Source organism: Gossypium hirsutum, chromosome A07 (assembly GCF_007990345.1).
Source record: "Gossypium hirsutum isolate 1008001.06 chromosome A07, Gossypium_hirsutum_v2.1, whole genome shotgun sequence".
Taxonomy (NCBI): Eukaryota; Viridiplantae; Streptophyta; class Magnoliopsida; order Malvales; family Malvaceae; genus Gossypium; species Gossypium hirsutum.
In genome coordinates, this window is record NC_053430.1 from 36,870,873 (window position 1) to 36,890,496 (window position 19,624).

Genomic DNA, 19,624 nt, shown 5'->3' on the forward strand with positions numbered 1-19,624 from the left:
TTGACAGGATAGTAATTGAGTCGACGTTATAAACGCCAACTATTTTTCTTGGCTTAGCCCTCATGACTTGCCACTGATAGTTATTCAGTGACATTTCTTCAATGAATTCATAAGCCTATTCAGGTGTTTTGTTGTTGATGGTTCCGCCAGCAGCTGCGTCAACCATTTGCCGAGTCGAGGGGTTCAAACCATTGTGGAATGTTTGTACTTGAAGCCAAAGTGGTAACCCATGGTGAGGGCACTTTCTCAGTAAGTCCTTGTATCTCTCACATGCATCGTAAAGTTTTTCTAAATCAATCTGCACAAAAGTAGAGATATCATCACGTAATTTAGCCGTTTTAGCCGGCGAAAAATATTTTAGTAAAAAAATTTTGGTCATTTGTTCCCAAGTAGTGATAGACCCTCGTGGTAACGAGTTCAACAACTGTTTAGCTTTGTTTCTCAGTGAAAAAGGGAACAATCGAAGGCGAATAGCATCATCAGAAACGCCATTAATTTTGAAAGTGTCGCAAAACTCCAGAAAGTTTTCTAAGTGAGCGTTGGGATCTTCATCCCGCAAACCATCAAACTGAACAAACTACTCTATCATTTGAATTGTGTTAGGTTTCAGTTCAAAAGTATTTGCACCTACAGCAGGTCTAACTATGCTAGATTCAGTTCCTGTTAAAGAAGGTTTAGCATAATCATACATAGTGCGTGGAGCAGGATTTTGATTAACTGCAATTATAGGAGGTAGCTGATTGCCTTGGTTTTCACCCATCTCTTTGGTTGGGGGTTGAGTATTGTCTTCTTGCTCGTTCTCTGTGTATCTTAAGCTGCGCCTTATTTCTCTTTGGTTTCTACGAACTGTGCGATCAATTTCTTCGTCAAAAGATAATGGTCCCGACGGGTTTCTTCCAGTCATAAACTATAAAACCTGCCAAGAGAAAGAAAAAGTAAATTAATTAGTAATAAAAATAATGAAATTAAATTAAATCACAAGAAAAATAAATGGCTAAAGTAATAAAAATTTAGCGTTCCTAATATTTTAATTCCCCGACAACAGCGCCAAAAACTTGATCGCGACGTTTCGTGATAGGTTTTAAATATTTATAATTAATCGTTCATGAACTAACTATTATCGCGATGTAGGCAAGCGCACCTATCGAACAATAGTATAGTAATGGCAATACCGGGATATCGTACCCAAGGGAACCAAAAGTACTAGTAATAACTATCTTTTTATTATTTAACCTAAGAATAATGGGGTTTTGTTTTAATTAATTAATTATCTAAAATAAGAACGCACGGAGAAAAGAATTGGGGAATTGCTTTTGGGAAAATCGATTGACTTGAGACAATACCTAAGGAAAAATTCACCTAGACTTTACTTGTTATTCTGGCTCCGAATCGGACGATTTATTCATTCAACTTGTTCCGTAGAAATCCCTAAGTTATGTTATTATCCCTATTCAAGACTAATAACGTCTAATCCTTAGATTGAATAACTGAGACTTTTCTCTAATTACCACTCTAGGGTTGCATTAACTTGATTTATGGATCCTTTTATTAGGTTTCACTCTAATCCGACAAAATCCTGTCACCCTATTTCTCGGCGCGTAATCAACTCCGCTAAATTATGACAAAAGTACTCTTAGACAGGGTCTATTCCTCCTCTGAATAAGAGCATGTCTTGAATCAGTATCCTGGGCTATCAAAACAAGAATTAAGAACACATAATTAAGAACAAGTCAAATATTTATCATACGATTCAGAAAATAATAACAAGATTCATCTTAGGTTTCATTCCCCTTAGGTATTTAGGGGTTTTAGTTCATAACTAAATAAGGAAACATCTCAGAAGAATAAGTAATACAAAACATGAAGAAAACCCAAAAGTCCTGAAGGGAAATTGACGAGAGATCTTCAGTCTTGATGATGAATCCGGCTTCTGAGACGGATCAATCAACTTTCTTGGAGTAATTCCTTACCCCCTTCTTCGCCTCTCTTTTTCTCCTCCTCTAGGGTGTATTTATAGGCTTGGGAATGCTTAGAAGCCCTCAAAAGTGGCCTTTTCCAAATTGGACTTAACTTGGGCTCGACAGGGAAACGCCCGTATGCGATTACTTTAGGCCGTGTTTGAGCCTGTTAGAATGGCACAGCCGTGTGCTATACCCATGTGAGTCGTACTCCAATTCTGCCAGATTGACACGACCGTGTGGTTTACCCGTGTGAGGAGGTCTAGGCCGTGTTGATTTCGTACTTTGGCCCATTTTCTCTATTTTTGGCCCGTTTCTCGTTCCTTTCACTCTCCTATGCTCTTTTAAGTGTAAAACATGAAATCAAAGCATTAGGAGCATCGAATTCGCCAATTCTAATGGAAAATCATCCATAAAATGCGTTAAACATGGGGGAAAATATGTATAAATTATGGTTTATCACCCGTAATCACAACCGAAGGCGTACCCAACTCTCTTGAATCAACCCGTAAAATCTCACCATCCGGGCATTTCAATTTAATATACTTACTACCACAATTTACAATTACATCATGCAGTGCTAACCAATCCATACCAAGTATTACATCAAATTCATGAAATGGTAACAACATAAGATTACCCGAAAAACAATGACCCTGGATCGTCAAAGGACAATTCTTACAAGCTTTATCAACCATGACTGATTTGCTTAGTGGGTTTGACACTTTAATAATAAATTCTGTAGGCTCAATGAGTATGTTCATTCTAGATACCAAGCTCATGCAAATGTATGAATGCGTCGACCCCGGGTCAATTAAAGTAATAACACTTGTATTAAAAAGGGAAAAAGTACCTGTAATAACATCAGGAGCAGAGGCTTCTTCTCGGGCGCGTATCATATACATTCTTGCTGGGGCTCGAACCTCTGATTTTGCAACGTCTTTTGTCACAACTCGATTGCCACTAGCACTCCCAAGGTATCTCAGAGGTCTACCTCGAGACAAGGAGTACTCGATTTCGGAGCTATTTCCACTTCTTTTCCAGCTCGTTCCAGGCAGTCTCTGAGAAAGTGATCCAAAGAACCACACCTAAAACATGCGCCACTCTTTATTCGGCACTCTCTGAAATGTAATTTGTTGCAAATCTTACACTTCGGCTTTTGATATTCTACACTCCCCACACAAGTTACCATCGGGGAAGAAGACTATTGACCTCGTCGCTTAGAGCTTCTCGCTCTACCTGAATATCCCACAAACGAAGTGGAGCGTTCATGCTGGCTCTTGGATTTCTTCGTAGAGAACGAGAGTGTTTTACCGCTAGACCACTTGCTCGCAACTCAAGCCTCTCTTTTAGCTTGTTTTCTTTAATTATTAAGTTCTTCGGCCTTCTTGGCTCGACCGGCCAATACGGCAAACTCCCGTATTTCCAAGATCCCAATCAACAACTTGATGTCCTCATTCAGGCTTTCCTCGAAGCATTTACACATATCCAATTCCATTTGGACCCATTCAGTTGCGTACTGACTTAGTCTTACGAACTCTCTCTCGTATTCCGCTACAGTCTTGTTCCCTTGTTAGAGTTCCAGGAACTCCTTTCACTTCAAGTCGAAAAACCTCTGGATAATGTATTTCTTCCTAAACTTTGCTTGGAAGAAATCCCAAGTAATATTTTCCTTCGGTACTACTGAGGATACGGTCTTCCACCAATGGTATGCAGTGTCCTTCAAAAGGGACACAGCACACTTCAAACATTCCTCGGGTGTGCATGAAAAATCATTTAGCACCCGCCCGCGTAGTATTCTCGAGCCAAAACTCGGCTCTTTCACTGTCATCATCAACTTTAGCTCTGAATTCCTTGGCTCCATACTTTCTAAGTTTATCTACAGAGGCCTTACCAATTCTAACCGGTTCCACACCTCGTGGCACATCATCATCAGGTTGATTAGGGGGTGGAGGAGGTCTTGGTATGTTGGGGCGATTTCTCAGGTAATCCCCAAACCATTCATCCATCATATCAAAGAAGATAGCTCAGGCCTCTTCCCGGCCTTCTGACATAAGCCTTCTGCTACTACTAGATATAGCTCGTTGTACGAAAGCTAGAGCATGGCTCTCGGTCCCTTGGACTAATCTTGTGCTCAATTGGAAGGCATTTACTATATTCAAAACAATTTGAATAGTTAGGAGACGTCACACTATCAATATTTGAATAATGACATGTATAGCAAACCTAAATACTCTCTACGGTAGTCCTAGAACCGACTAAATCGTAACTCTGATACCACTAAATGTAACACCCCTCACCCGTATCAGACATCGGGACAGGGCTTGAGGCGTTACCAGGATTTCACGTTCATAAACATATTAAATCAAGTTACTAAGTTACGCTCCAATTTAAAACTTTTCAAATATGTATATCAGTTCCCTTAAATAGTCTTTCGAGACCTAAAACATGTCTAGAGGTGGCGCGGGACAAAACTGAGAACGTTTTATAAACTTTTGGGCACCTTGGAAAATTTTCCTTATCTTAAAGAGTTACACGCCAGTGTAAATGGGCCGTGTGTACTCACACGCCCGTGTAAATGGGCCGTGTGTACTCACACGCCCGTGTGACTTGGGACAGGCCCGTGTTGCCTGCTCGTGGGCAACACTATCTTTTAGACACGGTAAGGACACACACTCATGTGGGCTATTCGTGTGCGTTTTTGGTTTAAAATTTTAAGTGCAGGGGACACACGGCCATATCCTACACCCATGGGAAGGATTCGTGTGTCACACACGGTCTAAACACACGCTCGTGTGTCCAACCATGTGGACCCTAATAGGCTATTTTCTAAGCCTTAAGTCACCCCTTGCTACTCCTTATACCTAGTGGTTACCAAGTTCGAAGGAAAACATGATTATACACTTGTAAATAATCTTGATAAAACTAGTTGTATGGAAACCTTATATCATTGGTTTCATACATGAAAGGTTATTTCCCATTAAGTGTTTATGGGTTTCCATGTCACTTTAATTCATCTGAAATTAGCTCGTTCATGTAACTCATTGCCAATTGGTAAGAACCCACCACTTGTAAATAAAACCATACAAAAATTCGTAGGTCATAATCCTACTTCAATTAAGCCAAATTTTCATGGCCATATACAAAAAGATAAACATATTTTTACATGCCTTCATTTGGCAAATCAAATGAAAAATATAACAAAATGCTCAAAAATCCTATACATGCCATTGAACAAAATAAAAATGTCTTTATACCAAAGCATGACTAGTTGATAGTGTATCGACTCTCCAATCGTCTTCAAGTCCTTATGAGTCCTCGAGCTCTGTGAGATAGGGAAAAATAGAGGGGTAAGCATTTACATGCTTAGTAAGCTCGAATAACCGAAAAGTAAACTTACCGAGTAATTATCATACATCCATATTTAAATCAGGAAATCATCAATCATAAAATGATTCCCTATCACATGCACTCAATCAATGAGTTAGTCACATAACAAAACATCATATAATTTATTTAGATGAGCTCACCATTCATCATCTTATTGACATACATCATATTAATCCCATTGAGTTTCTAGGAAATCTTGATGGAATACCCATTATCCGTCAATTCTTACGAATGATCATTTCACATATATGCACTCCCGCAAACCTCACATCTTATGGGAGGATTACCAGTCCAGGCTAAATTCCCGATATCATTAATTCATAAGGTATTGTTGAGATTACCAGTCCAGGCTAAATCCCTTATAGACATACACCATTACTGAGCTCAGATCTAAATTACTAGTCTAGGCTAAATTCAGACCCTAATCAGATTACCTGTCTAGGCTAAATCCATAATGCACACATATTCTTCGGGAGGCTCGATCATTCAAGAAACACTCGTCCATGCTATATCATTTTCATAATTGAGGTCAATGGACTACCCATTTGGGCTAAATCCTTACTGCATCACATGCAGGATCTCAAATCACATGTAATTACGGGTTACTATCGAATTCTCTTTGTCAACCTCAACAGAGACATTTTTCACATGTTACCATCAAATATGCATTTCTATGATATTTCATGCCAATAATAAATGCAATCATCATGCAATTGTAAATCCTACAGTTATGCATATTAGGGGTTTACTTTAAGTTATCCGAACTCACCTAGTATTTGCTTCGGAGTTGCATTTCAGTTATTCCGGAACCTTGCGTTTACCTCAATCGACCTCTGATATTTGTTCCTCGGGGTCTATAACAACAAAATTATGTCATTAATACCCCACATTATACATCACAAGTCTAATTCTCACCTTGGTCTAAATGACCATTTTTCCCCTAACCTTTGATATTGTTACGATTTAGTCCTTAAGCTCGTATAATGAAACATATGCAATTTCTACCTTACCCAAGCCTACCCGAACACTTTTCCATCTCATGGTAGCCCTCATTTTCCATTATTTTCACACTTCTACCACATATTTTACAACTTTTGCAAAATGGTCCCTACAAGGGTTTTTCCCGAAAATCACCTAGGAAAAGGTGTTTAACACATATTCATCTTTCATGTTCCTCCATAATCCATCAAAATACAAATAACTCATGCATGGGTAAATTTTTAAACATAAACCCTAGAATGAAATATGGGTAGAAATGGAGAGAGGAAGTTGCCGAGATTTCAAAAATACAAAGAACATTAAAAATGGGGCTTGGAGCACTTACTATTGAGCTTGGAAAGCTTGAAAATCCCAGCTATGGTGACAAGAGAATTTCGACAGCATTGGGAATAAGAATGGCTGATTTTGGCTTGATTTTTCCCATTTTATTTCATTAAAAAGCCAAATGACCAAAATGTCCTCATGCCCTTTCACTAAAATTTCGTCCACACAAGCCCATTTTTGTCTAAAAAATTCAAAATTGGGGAAATTACTCTCCAAGACCTTTTAATTCATAACCTAAGGGAATTTCATACAAATTGCTTCTAGAATTCATGTTTTGTAGTTTATTCAATTTAGTCCCTAATTTCCAATTGAACACCTTACTCAAAGAATTTCTTCATGAAACTTTAACACATGCATATGCTTATATTCTAGGCCTTATAATAATCATAAAATAAATATTTTGATGTCGGATTTGTGGTCCCAAAACCATTATTCTGACTAGGCCCTATTTTGGGATGTTACATTTCTCCCCAGTTAGGGACTTTCGTCCTCATAAGTCTTACCAGTGAACAGATTCAGATATTGGCTTCTCATGATTTCATCTGGTTCCCATGTAGCCTCTTCTACACCATGTTGATGCCATAAAACTTTTACTAAGGGTACATCTTTATTCCTCAACTGTTTAACCTTACGAGCCAATAGCTTAACTGCTTCCTCCCCACATGTCATGTCCGGTAGAATTTTAATCTCAGTCGGTGAAATCACGTGAGAGGGGTTTGATCGGTATCGCCTTAACATAGATACATGGAACACATCGTAAATCCTTTACATTTCAGGTGGCAATGCCAAGCGATAGGCTAAAGGTCCAACTTTTTGAACGATCTCATACGATCCGATAAATCACGGACTCAGTTTACCTTTCCAACCAAATCTCAACACCTTTTTCGATGGAGACACTTTCAAGAATCCTCTATCTCTAACTTGAAACTCAATTTCCTTTCTTTTCAGATCAGCATATGACTTTTACCTATCCAATGCTGCTTTTAAACAGTCTCGTATCACTTTAACTTTCTCTTCAGTTTCTTTAATCAAATCAACTCCGTGAATCTGATTTTCCTTAATTTTCGTCCAGTACAATGGAGTTCAGCACTTCCTGCCATATAAGACTTCATAAGGCGCCATCTTCAAACTTGTTTGAAAACTATTGTTGTAGGAAAATCTACCAACAATAAGTATTTTTCCCAGCTACCTTGAAATTCAAGGATGCAACAACGCAACATATCCTCGAGAATTTGAATTATCTGTTCAGACTGACCATCAGTGTGAGCGTGAAAGGCTGTGGTAAAACTCAACTTCGTACCTAAGACTTCTTGTAACTTTTCCAGAATCTTGAAGTGAACCTCGGGTCTCTATCTGAAATAATCGATAGTGGTACCCCATGTAATCTTACAATTTCAAAAATATACAAGTCGGCCAATCTATCGAGGGAGTAATCTGCCCTCACCGGAATGAAATGAGCCGACTTCGTCAACTTATCCACTACAACCCATACCGCATCTTTCTTCTTCGGAGCTGATAAACCGTAATTCATACATATTTTTTATCCCATGCTTAGCACATTTTATGGATGATTTTTCCCTAAAATTGGTTAATTCAATGCACCTAATGCCTTAATTTCATGTTTTATACTTAGGTGAGCATAGAAGAGTGAAAGGAATGAGAAACGAGCTAAAACTGAAAAAAATGGGCCAACGTACAAAATCAACACGGCCTAAACCTTCTCACACGGGCAAACCACATGGTCGTGCCAATTTGGCAGAATCGAAGTACGACTCACACGAGTGGACCACATGCTCGTGCCTATTTAACAAGCTTAACCACGACCTGAAGTAATCGCACACGGGCGTGTCACATGGGCGTGTTCTTAATGAGCCCAAGTTTAGTCCAATTTGGAAAATGGCCAATTTTAAGGGTTCTTAGGCATTCTAAAGCATATAAATACACCCTAGAGGAGGAGGAAAAAGGGACACACAAGGAATAAGGCAGGGAACTGCTCAAGGAAAGCCGATTGATCAATCTCAGAAGTCGGATTCATCATCAAGAGTGAAGATCTCCCCTCAATTTCCCTTCAAGAGTTTTGGGTTTTTCATTATGTTTTGTATTCATTATTCTTCTGAGATGTTTACCTTTTTAGTTATGAATTAAAACCATTAAATACCTAAGGAGAATGAAACCTAAGATAGATCTTGTTATTATTATTTGAATTGTATGATAAATATTTGGCTTGTTCTTAAGTATGTGTTCTTAATTCTTGTCTTGATATTCTAGGATATTGATTCAAGTTAAGCTCTTATTCAGAGGAGAAATAGAACCTGTCTAAGAGTACATTTGTCATAATTAAGCGGAGTTGATTGCGCTCCTAGAGATAGGGTGACAAAATTTTGTCAAATTAGGGTGAAACCTAATAAAGGGATCCATAGATCGAGTTAATGCAACCCTAGGGAGTTAATTAGAAAGAGATTTCAATTATTCAACCTAGGGTTAGACGTTGTTAGTCTCGAGAGGGATAATAATATAACTTAGGGATTTCTACGGATCAAGTCAAATGAATAAATCGTCTGATTCAGAGCCAAATAATAAGTGAAGTCTAAGTGGATTTTTCCTTAGGTATTGTCTTGATTCAATCGTTTTTTCCCAAAAGTAATTCCCCAATTCTATTTTTTTGTGATTTCTTAGTTTAGTTAATTAGTTAGTTAAAACAAACCCCATTATTCTTAGGCTAGATAATAAAAAGACAGTCATTACTAGTACTTTTAGTTCCTTTGGGTTCAACAATCCGGTCTTGCTAAAACTATACTACAGTTCGATAGGTACACTTGCCTTCAGCGTGATAATAGTTAGTTTCAAGAACGATTCATTATAAATATTTAAAACCTGTCACAAATATCACATATCAGGAGTCAATCGCAATCATGTCACGAAATCCATAGTAAATCTATCCCACTTCCATTCGGGGACCATCACAGGTTGTAGCAAACCTGAAGGCACTTGATGTTTAGCTTTAACTTGCTGAAATAAAAGGCATTTTGATACAAATTCAGAAACATCTCTTTTCATGCCGTTCCACCAGTACATCTTCTTTAAATCGTTGTACATCTTGGTACTTCCCGAGTGAATAGACAAACGACGGTTGTGAGCTTCTTGCAAAATTTTTTGAATAAGTTCATTGTATTTGGGTTCACAAACCCTATTTTTGAACATCAAACATCCACTGGGACCAATTTGAAAGTCTGATTCAACACCTGACTCACATTGGGCCCTTTTTGCTGGCAAGCAGTCATCATTAAACTGAGCATCATGAATTTCCTATAGAAATGTTGGCCTAGACTCTAGCTCGGCCAAGACTGAACCATCATCAAGAAATGCCAAACGAGCATCCATGGCCCTTAATGCAAACAAAGATTTTCTGCTCAACGCATCGCTGACCACATTCGCCTTTCCCAGGTGATAGTCAATGATCAGTTTGTAATCCTTGATTAACTCTAGCTACCTCCGCTGCCTCAAATTTAATTTTGTTTGAGTCATCAAATACTTCAAACTTTTGTGGTCAGTGAATATGCGGCAAGTCTCACCGTATAAATAATGCCTCCAAATTTTCAAAGCAAAAATGATGACAGCAAGTTCTAGGTCGTGTGTAGGATAGTTCTTCTCATGTGGCTTCAACTGTCGTGAAGCATAAGCTATTACCTTGCTATCTTGCATAAGTACACAACCCAACCCATTTGAGGACGCGTCACTGTAGACTACAAATTCTTTTCCCGACTCAGGCAATAATAAAACGTGAGCTTCAATTAACAGTGTCTTTAACTTCTCAAAACTTTGCTAACACTTATCTGTCCATTCAAACTTAACATTTTTCTGTAACAATCTCGTCATCGGAGTTGCTATCTTGGAGAATCCTTTCACAAATCTTCGATAGTAACCAGCTAAGCCCAAAGAGCTTCTAACCTCGGTTATATTCTAAAGTGATTTCCATTTGACGATAGCAAAAATCTTACTTGGATCGATTTGGATGCCTTCACCCGAAACAATATGTCCCAAAAATCCAACTTCCTGAAGCCAAAACTCACTCTTGCTAAACTTAGCATACAACTGCTTTTTCCCGCAAAGTCTGCAACACAATTCTAAAGTGCTTTGCATGTTCTGACTTATCTTTGGAATAAATCATGATGCCATCAATGAACACAACGGCAAACTTATCCAAATATGGCTGGAAGATTCTACTCATTAGATCCAAAAATACGGCCGGTGTATTCGTTAACCCAAACGGTATGAAAAGAAATTTATAATGACCGTACCTCATTCTGAAACTTGTCTTAGGTACATTCGATTCTTTAACTCGCAGCTGATAATAGCTAGACTTCAAGTCTATCTTAGAGAACACGGTGGCTCTTCTCAACTGATAGAATAAATTGTCGATCCTTGTTAAAGGATACTTATTCTTGATAGTTACCTTGTTCAGTTGGCTGTAATCGATACATAACCTCATCAATCCATCTTTCTACTTTACAAATAATACGAGGGCACCCTAAGGTGAAAAACTTAGCCTTACGAATCCTTTATCTGTCAACTCTTGCAACTGCGCCTTCAACTCTTCCAGCTCAATTAGTGCCATTCTGTACGGAGCAATAGAAATGGGAGCTGTCATTGGCACCAACTCAATACAAAATTCTATTTCCCTCTCAGGAGGTAATCCGGGTAATTCTTCTGGAAATACATTTGGGTACTCACATACTACAGGCACAGAATCAATCTTCAACTCTGTTTCTTTAGTGTTTAATACAAATACAATATAGGCTTCATACCCTTCTCTCATATATCTCTGAGCAACCATTACCGTAATCAAAACCAGAGGCGTACCCAACTCTCTTGAATCAACCCGTAGAATCTCACCATCCCTGCATTTCAATTTAATATACTTACTACCATAATTTACAATTATATCATGTAGTGCTAACCAATCCATACCAAGTATTACATCAAATTCATCAAATGGTAACAACATAAGATTAGCCGGAAAACAATAACCCTGGATCGTCAAAGGACAATTCTTACAGACTCTATCAACCATGACTGATCTGCCTAGTGGGTTCGACACTTTAATAATAAATTCCGTAGGCTCAATGAGTATGTTCATTCTAGATGCCAAGCTCATGAAAATGTATGAATGCGTCGACCCCGGGTCAATTAAAGCAATAACACTTGTATTAAAAAGGGAAAAATTGCCTATAATAACATCAAGAGCAGAGAGTTCTTCTCGGGCGCGTATCGCATATGTTCTTGCCGGGGCTCGAACCTCTGATTTTGCAGTGTCTTTAATCATAACTCGACTTCCACTAGCATTCCTTGGGTATCTTGAAGGTTTACCTCGAGGAATAGGAGTACTCAATTTCGGAGCTATTTCCACTTCTTTTCCAACTCGTTTCGGGTAGTCTCTGAGAAAGTAGTTTGTTGCAAATCTTACACTTCGGCTTTTGATCATCTACACTCCTCACACTAGTTACCATCGGGGAGGAAGACTTTTGACCTTGTCATTTAGAGCTTCTCGCTCTACCTGAATATCCCACTGACGAAGTGGAGCGCTCATGCTGGCTCTTGGCTTTTTTCGTGGAGAACGAGAGTGTTTTACCTCTAGACCTCTTGCTCGCAACTCGAACCTCTCTTTTAGCTTGTTTGCATTCATTATTAAGTTCTTCGGCCTTCTTGGCTCGATCGGCCAATGCGGAAAACTCCCGTATTTCCAAGATCCTAATCAACAACTTGATGTCCTCATTCAGGCCTTCCTCGAAGTGTTTACACATATTCGATTCCGTTTGGACCCATTCAGTTGCGTACTGACTTAGTCGTACGAACTCTTTCTTGTATTCTGCTACAGTCTTGTTCCCTTGTTAGAGTTCCAGGAACTCCTTTTGCTTCGAGTCCAAAAATCACTGGCTAATGTATTTATTCCTAAACTCTGCTTGGAAGAAATCCCAAGTAATATTTTCCTTCGGTACTACCGAGGATACTATCTTCCACCAATGGTATACAGTGTCGTTCAAAGGGGACACAACACGCTTTAAACATTCCTTGGGTGTGTACGACAAATCATTTAGCTCCCGCGTAGTATTCTCAAGCCACAACTGGGCTCTTTGAGCGTCATCATCAACTTTAGCTCTGAATTCCTCGGCCCCATCCTTTCTAAGTTTATCTACAGAGGCCTTACCAATTCTAACTGGTTCCACACCTTGCGGCACATCATCATCAGGTTGATTAAGGGGTGGGGGAGGTCTTGGTATGTTGGGGTGATTTCTCAGGTAATCCCCAAACCATTCATCCATCATATCAAAGAAGACAGCTCAGTCCTCTTCCCAGCCTTCTGACATAAACCTTCTACTACTACTAGATATAGCTCATTGTACGAAAGCTAGAGCATGGCTCTCGGCTCCCTTGGACTCATCTTGTGCTCGATTGGAAGGCATTTACTATATTCAAAACAATTTGAATAGTTAGGTGACGTCACACTATCAATATTTGAATAATGACATGTATAGCAAACCTTAGTACTCTCTACAGTCGGCCCAGAACCGACTAAATCGTAGCTCTGATACCACTAAATGTAACACCCCTCACCCGTATCAGACAGCGGGACAGGGCTCGAGGTGTTACTAGGATTTCACGTTCATAAACATATTAAATCAAGTCACTAAGTTGCGCTCCAATTTAAAAATTTTCAAATATGTATATCCTTTCCCTTAAATAGGCTTTCGAGACCTAAAACATGTCTAGAGGTGGCTCGGGACAAAACTGAGAACGTTTTATAAACTTTTGGGCACCTTGGAAAATTTTCCTTATCTTAAAGGGTTACACGCCCGTGTAAATGGGCCGTGTGTACTCACACGCCCGTGTGACTTAGGACACGCCCGTGCTGCCTGTCCGTGGGCAACACTATTTTTTAGACACGGCAAGGACACACACCCATGTGGCCTATTCGTGTGCGTTTTTGGTTTAAAATTTTAAGTGCAGGGGACACACGACCATATCCTACACCGATGGGAAGGAACCTTGTGTCACACACGGTCTAAACACACGCCCGTGTGTCCGACCATGTGGACCCTAATAGGCTATTTTCTAAGCCTTAAGTCACCCCTTGCTACTCCTTATACCTAGTGGTTACCAAGTTCGAAGGAAAACATGATTATACACTTGTAAATAATCTTGATAAAACTAGTTGTATGGAAACCTTATATCATTGGTTTCATACATGAAAGGTTATCTCCCATTAAGTGTTTATGGGTTTCCATGTCACTTTAATTCGTCTGAAATTAGCTCGTTCATGTAACTAATTGCCAATTGGTAACAACCCATCACTTGTAAATAAAACCATACAAAAATTCGTAGGTCATAAGCCTACTTCAATTAAGCCAAATTTTCATGGCCATATACAAAAAGATAAACATATTTTTACATGCCTTCATTTGGCAAATCAAATGACACATATAACAAAATGCTCAAAAATCCTATACATGCCATTGAACAAAATAAAAATGTCTTTATACCAAAACTTGACTAGTTGATAGTGTATCGACTCTCCAATCGTCTTCCAGTCCTTATGAGTCCTCGAGCTCTGTGAGATAGGGAAAAAGAGAGGGGTAAGCATTTACATGCTTAGTAAGCTCGAATAACCGAAAAGTAAAATGCTTAGTAAGCTCGAATAACCGAAAAGTAAACTTACCGATAATTATCATTCATCCATATTTAAATCAGGAAATCATCAATCATAAAATGATTCCCTATCACATGTACTCAATCAATGAGTTAGTCACATAACAAAACATCATATAATTTATTTAGATGAGCTCACCATTCATCATCTTATTGACATACATCATATTAATCCCGTTGAGTTCCTAGGAAATCTTGATGGAATACCCATTATCCGTCAATTCTTACGAATGATCATTTCATATATATGCACTCCCACAAACCTCACATCTTATGGGAGGATTACCTGTCCAGGCTAAATTCCCCATATCATGAATTCATAAGGTGTTGTTGAGATTACCAGTCCAGGCTAAATCCCTTATAGACATACACCATTACTGAGCTTGGATCTGAATTACTAGTCTAGGCTAAATTCAGACCCTAATCGGATTACCTTTCCGGGCTAAATCCATAATGCACACATATTCTTCGGGAGGCTTGATCATTCAAGAAACACTCGTCTATGCTAGATCATTTTCATAATTGAGATCAACGGACTACCCATCCGGGCTAAATCCTTACTGCATCACATGCAGGATCTCAAATCACATGTAATTACGTGTTACTATCGAATTCCCTTTGTCAACCTCAATCGAGACATTTTTCACATGTTACCATCAAATATGCATTTCTATGATATTTCATGCCAATAATAAATGCAATCATCATGCAATTGTAAATCCTACAGTTATGCATATTAGGGGTTTACTTTAAGTTATCCGAACTCACCTGGTATTTGTTTCTGAGTTGCATTTCAGTTATTCCGGAACCTTGCATTTACCCCAATCGACCTCCGAAATTTGTTCCTCGAGGTCTATAACAAAAAAATTATGTCATTAATACCCCACATTATACATCACAAGTCTAATTCTCACCTTGGTCCAAATGACCGTTTTGCCCCTAACCTTTGATATTTTTACGATTTAGTCCTTAAGCTTGTATAATGAAACATATGCAATTTCTACCTTACCCAAGCCTAGTCGAACACTTTTCCTTCTCATGGTAGCCCTCACTTTCCATTATTTTCACACTTCTACCACACATTTTACAACTTTTGCAAAATGGTCCCTACAAGGGTTTTTCATGAAAATCACCTAGGAAAATGTGTTTAACACTTATTCATCTTTCATGTTCCTCCATAATCCATCAAAATACAAATAACTCATGCATGGGTAAATTTTTAAACATAAACCCTAGAATGAAATATGGGTAGAAATGGAGAGAGGAAGCTATCGGGATTTTAAAAATACAAAGAACATTAAAACCGGGGCTTCGAAGCACTTACTATTGAGCTTGGAAAGCTTTAAAATCCTAGCTATGGTGACAAGAGAATTTCGACAGCATGGGGAAGAAGAATGGCTAATTTTGGCTTGATTTTTCCCATTTTATTTCATTAAAAAGCCAAATAACCAAAATACCCTCATGCCCTTTCTTTAAAATTTCGTCCACACAAGCCCATTTTTGTCCAAAAATTTAGAAATTGGGAAAATTACTCTCCAAGACCTTTTAATTCATAACCTAAAGCAATTTCATACAAATTGCTTCTAGAATTCAAGTTTTGCAGTTTATTCAATTTAGTCCCTAATTTGCAATTGAACACCTTACTCAAAGAATTTCTTCATGAAACTTTAACACATGCATATACTTATATTCTAGTCCTCATAATAATCATAAAATAAATATTTTGATGTCGAATTTGTGGTCCCAAAACCACTATTCCGACTAGGCCCTATTTTGGGATGTTACATTTCTCCCCATTTAGGGACTTTCGTCCTCATAAGTCTTACCAGTGAACAGATTCAGATATTGGCTTCTCATGATTTCTTCTGGTTCCCATGTAGCCTCTTCTACACCATGTCGATGCCATAAAACTTTTACTAAGGCTACATCTTTATTCCTCAGCTGGTTAACCTTACGAGCCAATATCTTAATTGGTTCCTCTCCACAAGTAATGTCTGGTCAAATTTCAATCTCAGTGGGTGAAATCACGTGAGAGGGGTTTGATCGGTATCGCCTTAACATAGATACATGGAACACATCGTAAATCCTTTATAGTTCAGTTGGCAATGCCAAGCGATAGGTTAAAGGTCCAACTTTTTCAACGATATCATACGGCCCGATAAATCGCGGAATCAGTTTACCTTTCCAGCCAAATCTCAACACCTTTTTCCATGGAGACACTTTCAAGAATACTCTAACTCCAACTTGAAACTCAATTTCCTTTCTTTTCAGATCAGCATTGTGACAGCCCTAAAGTGACCCTAGTCGGAAAGCGGTCTCGGGACCGCTAGACCGAGTCACCAAATTATTTGAATGTGATAATTATTGCCTAAAATATGTGAATATAAATGTGTGAAAGTTTTAAGCTTCGATTTAGTTAATTGCATGTGAATTTAGTTGATAGGACTTATGTGAGAAAATTTAGAAATGTGCTAGGCAAATGCAAGTGGCCTAATAGTGCATGTAATCAAAGGGGTGGACTTGCATGTCAATTTCCCCCCATTTAAGTACTAGTGGCTGGCCATGACAAGGGATGATGGGCAAAACATGTCATGAAACATGTTGTGTTAATGGAAAAATAAAATAAGAAGCATGGGCAAAACATGTCATGAAACATGTTGTGTTAATGGAAGAATAAAATAAGAAGCATGGGCAATAAACTAATAAGAAATTGAAGGAAGAAAACAAAGAGAAAAAAATGTGTTCATCATTCTCATGCATGACCAAAAAAAAAAAGAAGAGAAAAGCTCTCATGTTGTTCTTGGCCGAATAGGAGAAAGAAAAAGAAGGAAAAAGAGCTTTGAGGAAATCGGCTATGGTGGTTTGATAGACTAAGGTATGCTTGATGATGTTCCATGAGATGCATGCATGTTTTAGTAGTTAGCTTGAGTTCTAAATAGCCCATGGTTCAAATCTTTACTATATCATGGAGATGATATTCGGCCAAGGTGGATTGGTGTTGATATCATTTGCATGCTAAAAGTGAAGCTTTGTAATGGTGCATGTGATGGTGGATTGATGATTCTTGAATCTTCTTTTTAGCATTTTTGAGTGAGACATTAAGTTCTTTGTTTAACCATGACCAAAAATTGAAATGGTATGGTGTTGTGATGCAATCGGCCCCAACATAGACATGTATGTTCGGCCACATGAATAAGTACATAAGTTATGTGTATGTTCGGCCATAGGTAGCCTATTGATGGCTTTAGCTTGACTTAGAAAATTCGGCAAAGGGGAAATATTAGCTAGTATGTTGAATTCGATTCGTGATTTCGTACATATGTGACTCTAGTGTCTAATGTATATATGGGCTAAGTACCTTGAGCTTCTCTTTTGATGTTCGAATGAATTGTATTAAATTGCTTGATGTGATTAAAAATGCGTATGACCATTGTGTATTTGAGCTAAAAGGTGACCATATGACCTATCAAACTCCTTGTCATATTCGGCCATAAGCTAGCAAAATGAGACTTTAATGAGTTAAATTTGTTTGAATTAAGCTCAAGAGCAAAGGGGAACTAAATCCGATAAAGGGAAGGAAAAAGTGGTCGAATAGCCGTCGAAACCGTTCGACAACATCCGAGGTAAGTTCTTGAGTAATAGAGCTTAAATTATGATTTGATTAGATCATGTTTTAAGCAAATCAAAATCATGCTCTTTGTGTGTGGCTATTGAGCCGAAATTGCAAGAGTGATAAGTGTCTTGTGTTTGAGTTTTGCTAATGAAAATGAAATACGAATGTGTCATGATTTATTGTTAAATGTGCATGGTTATTCGAATGATGTCCGGGCTAAGTCCTGAAGGCTTTGTGCTAAGTGACCATATCCGGACTAAGATCCGAAGGCATTTGTGCGAGTTACTATAACCGGGCTATGTCCCGAAGGCATTTGAACGAGTAGCTATATCCGGTAAAATTCCGAAGGTACGTGATTTGGGAATGAACGATCTTGCTGTAAAAATTTCAGTTGATACGCTTGTAACATCCCAACATTGAGGTATGTTTCGTATGTGCTTTGAATTAGTTGAGCCCTTACAAATAAGTATTCGCTCAGTTGATAAATGAGCTACCGGCCTTTGGCTAAGTTGATCTTTGTGTATGAATATAAGGGTTGGTAATGTGAAGTAAGTATGATATTGAAAATTTGTGCATATGAAATTATCTGTTTAGCTACATGAATGCTATACTTTTGTTGTGCTGGAATCCCTTGCTCAAAACTTACTAAGCATAAATTGCTTACTCCGTTTCTTTGTTTCTCTGTTTTATAGATTTTGGCTCGTCAGCTATCGGACTCGGGATTTTTGGAAGTCGAAGTCTCCCACACTATCAAAGCCCCCTTTTGGTACATTTTTGGTTGAACTTTGAAATGGCATGTATAGGACTACCCTTTTGTTGTTGGTCATGTACCCTTCAGTTTTGTGTAAATTTGGATAGCCATGCGAAAATGGCTTAAATATACTTTGATCATAGCATTATAATCGTTTTGTATGTTGTCCGTCGAGAGGTATGGAAATGTTGGTAACGGTTAGCCATGGGAAGGGTTATTCTTGATCACTTTTGGAATATGTATGACAAACTCTAGTTGATCCATGGAGGATCATGAAATAGGTAAAGTTTACCTTAAAAAAATAGATGCTGGCAGCAGCAGTGATGTGGATGTAAAAAATAACTAAAAATAGTAGGAATGGAATTAAATAGTGAATAAATTATGTAAGCGAACCTTGATGAATCTATTTTCATAGGAAAGTAACAAAACGATCATATGGACAGTACGTTAAGAGATATTCAGGTTCTCGTGAGACAGGGCCAGAACGGTTTCTGGATTCCCTGTTCGGACTTTGGAAATTCATTATAAATTAACCAGAGATAATTAGGAGTCATTCCATATATGTATAGATTCCTCTATGAGTCTAGTTTCTATAGAAACAAACGGCATCAGTATTGAAGCTCTGTGCAGGGAGATATCCAAATCGTAATGCATGAAGGTCAGTGTAGTTGCACCCTGTAACAGGGGATAATTTAGCTAATAAACTGAACTAATTGGCCCGACCAAAAATTCTAGAAAAAAATATGTAGATGGGCATATGAGTCTAGTTTCAGGGAAAAATTACGAAACTGACTTTCGAGTTGTGAAACTCAAGATACGATTTTTAAGGTGACAGTGACGCAGTTAGCCAACTGCCTGGAAATTTTTAAAATGGACTGCGATAGT

General features: G+C 38.3%; 1 non-coding gene across 1 annotated transcript; it reads left to right on the top strand.

The window, feature by feature from the left end:
- The first annotated feature begins 224 nt into the window (after positions 1-224).
- LOC121204326 (small nucleolar RNA R71) lies at positions 225-331 on the top strand. Its single transcript, XR_005899253.1, has one exon. It is a non-coding gene; the product is annotated as a small nucleolar RNA R71 (small nucleolar RNA).
- The last annotated feature ends 19,293 nt before the right edge of the window (positions 332-19,624 follow it).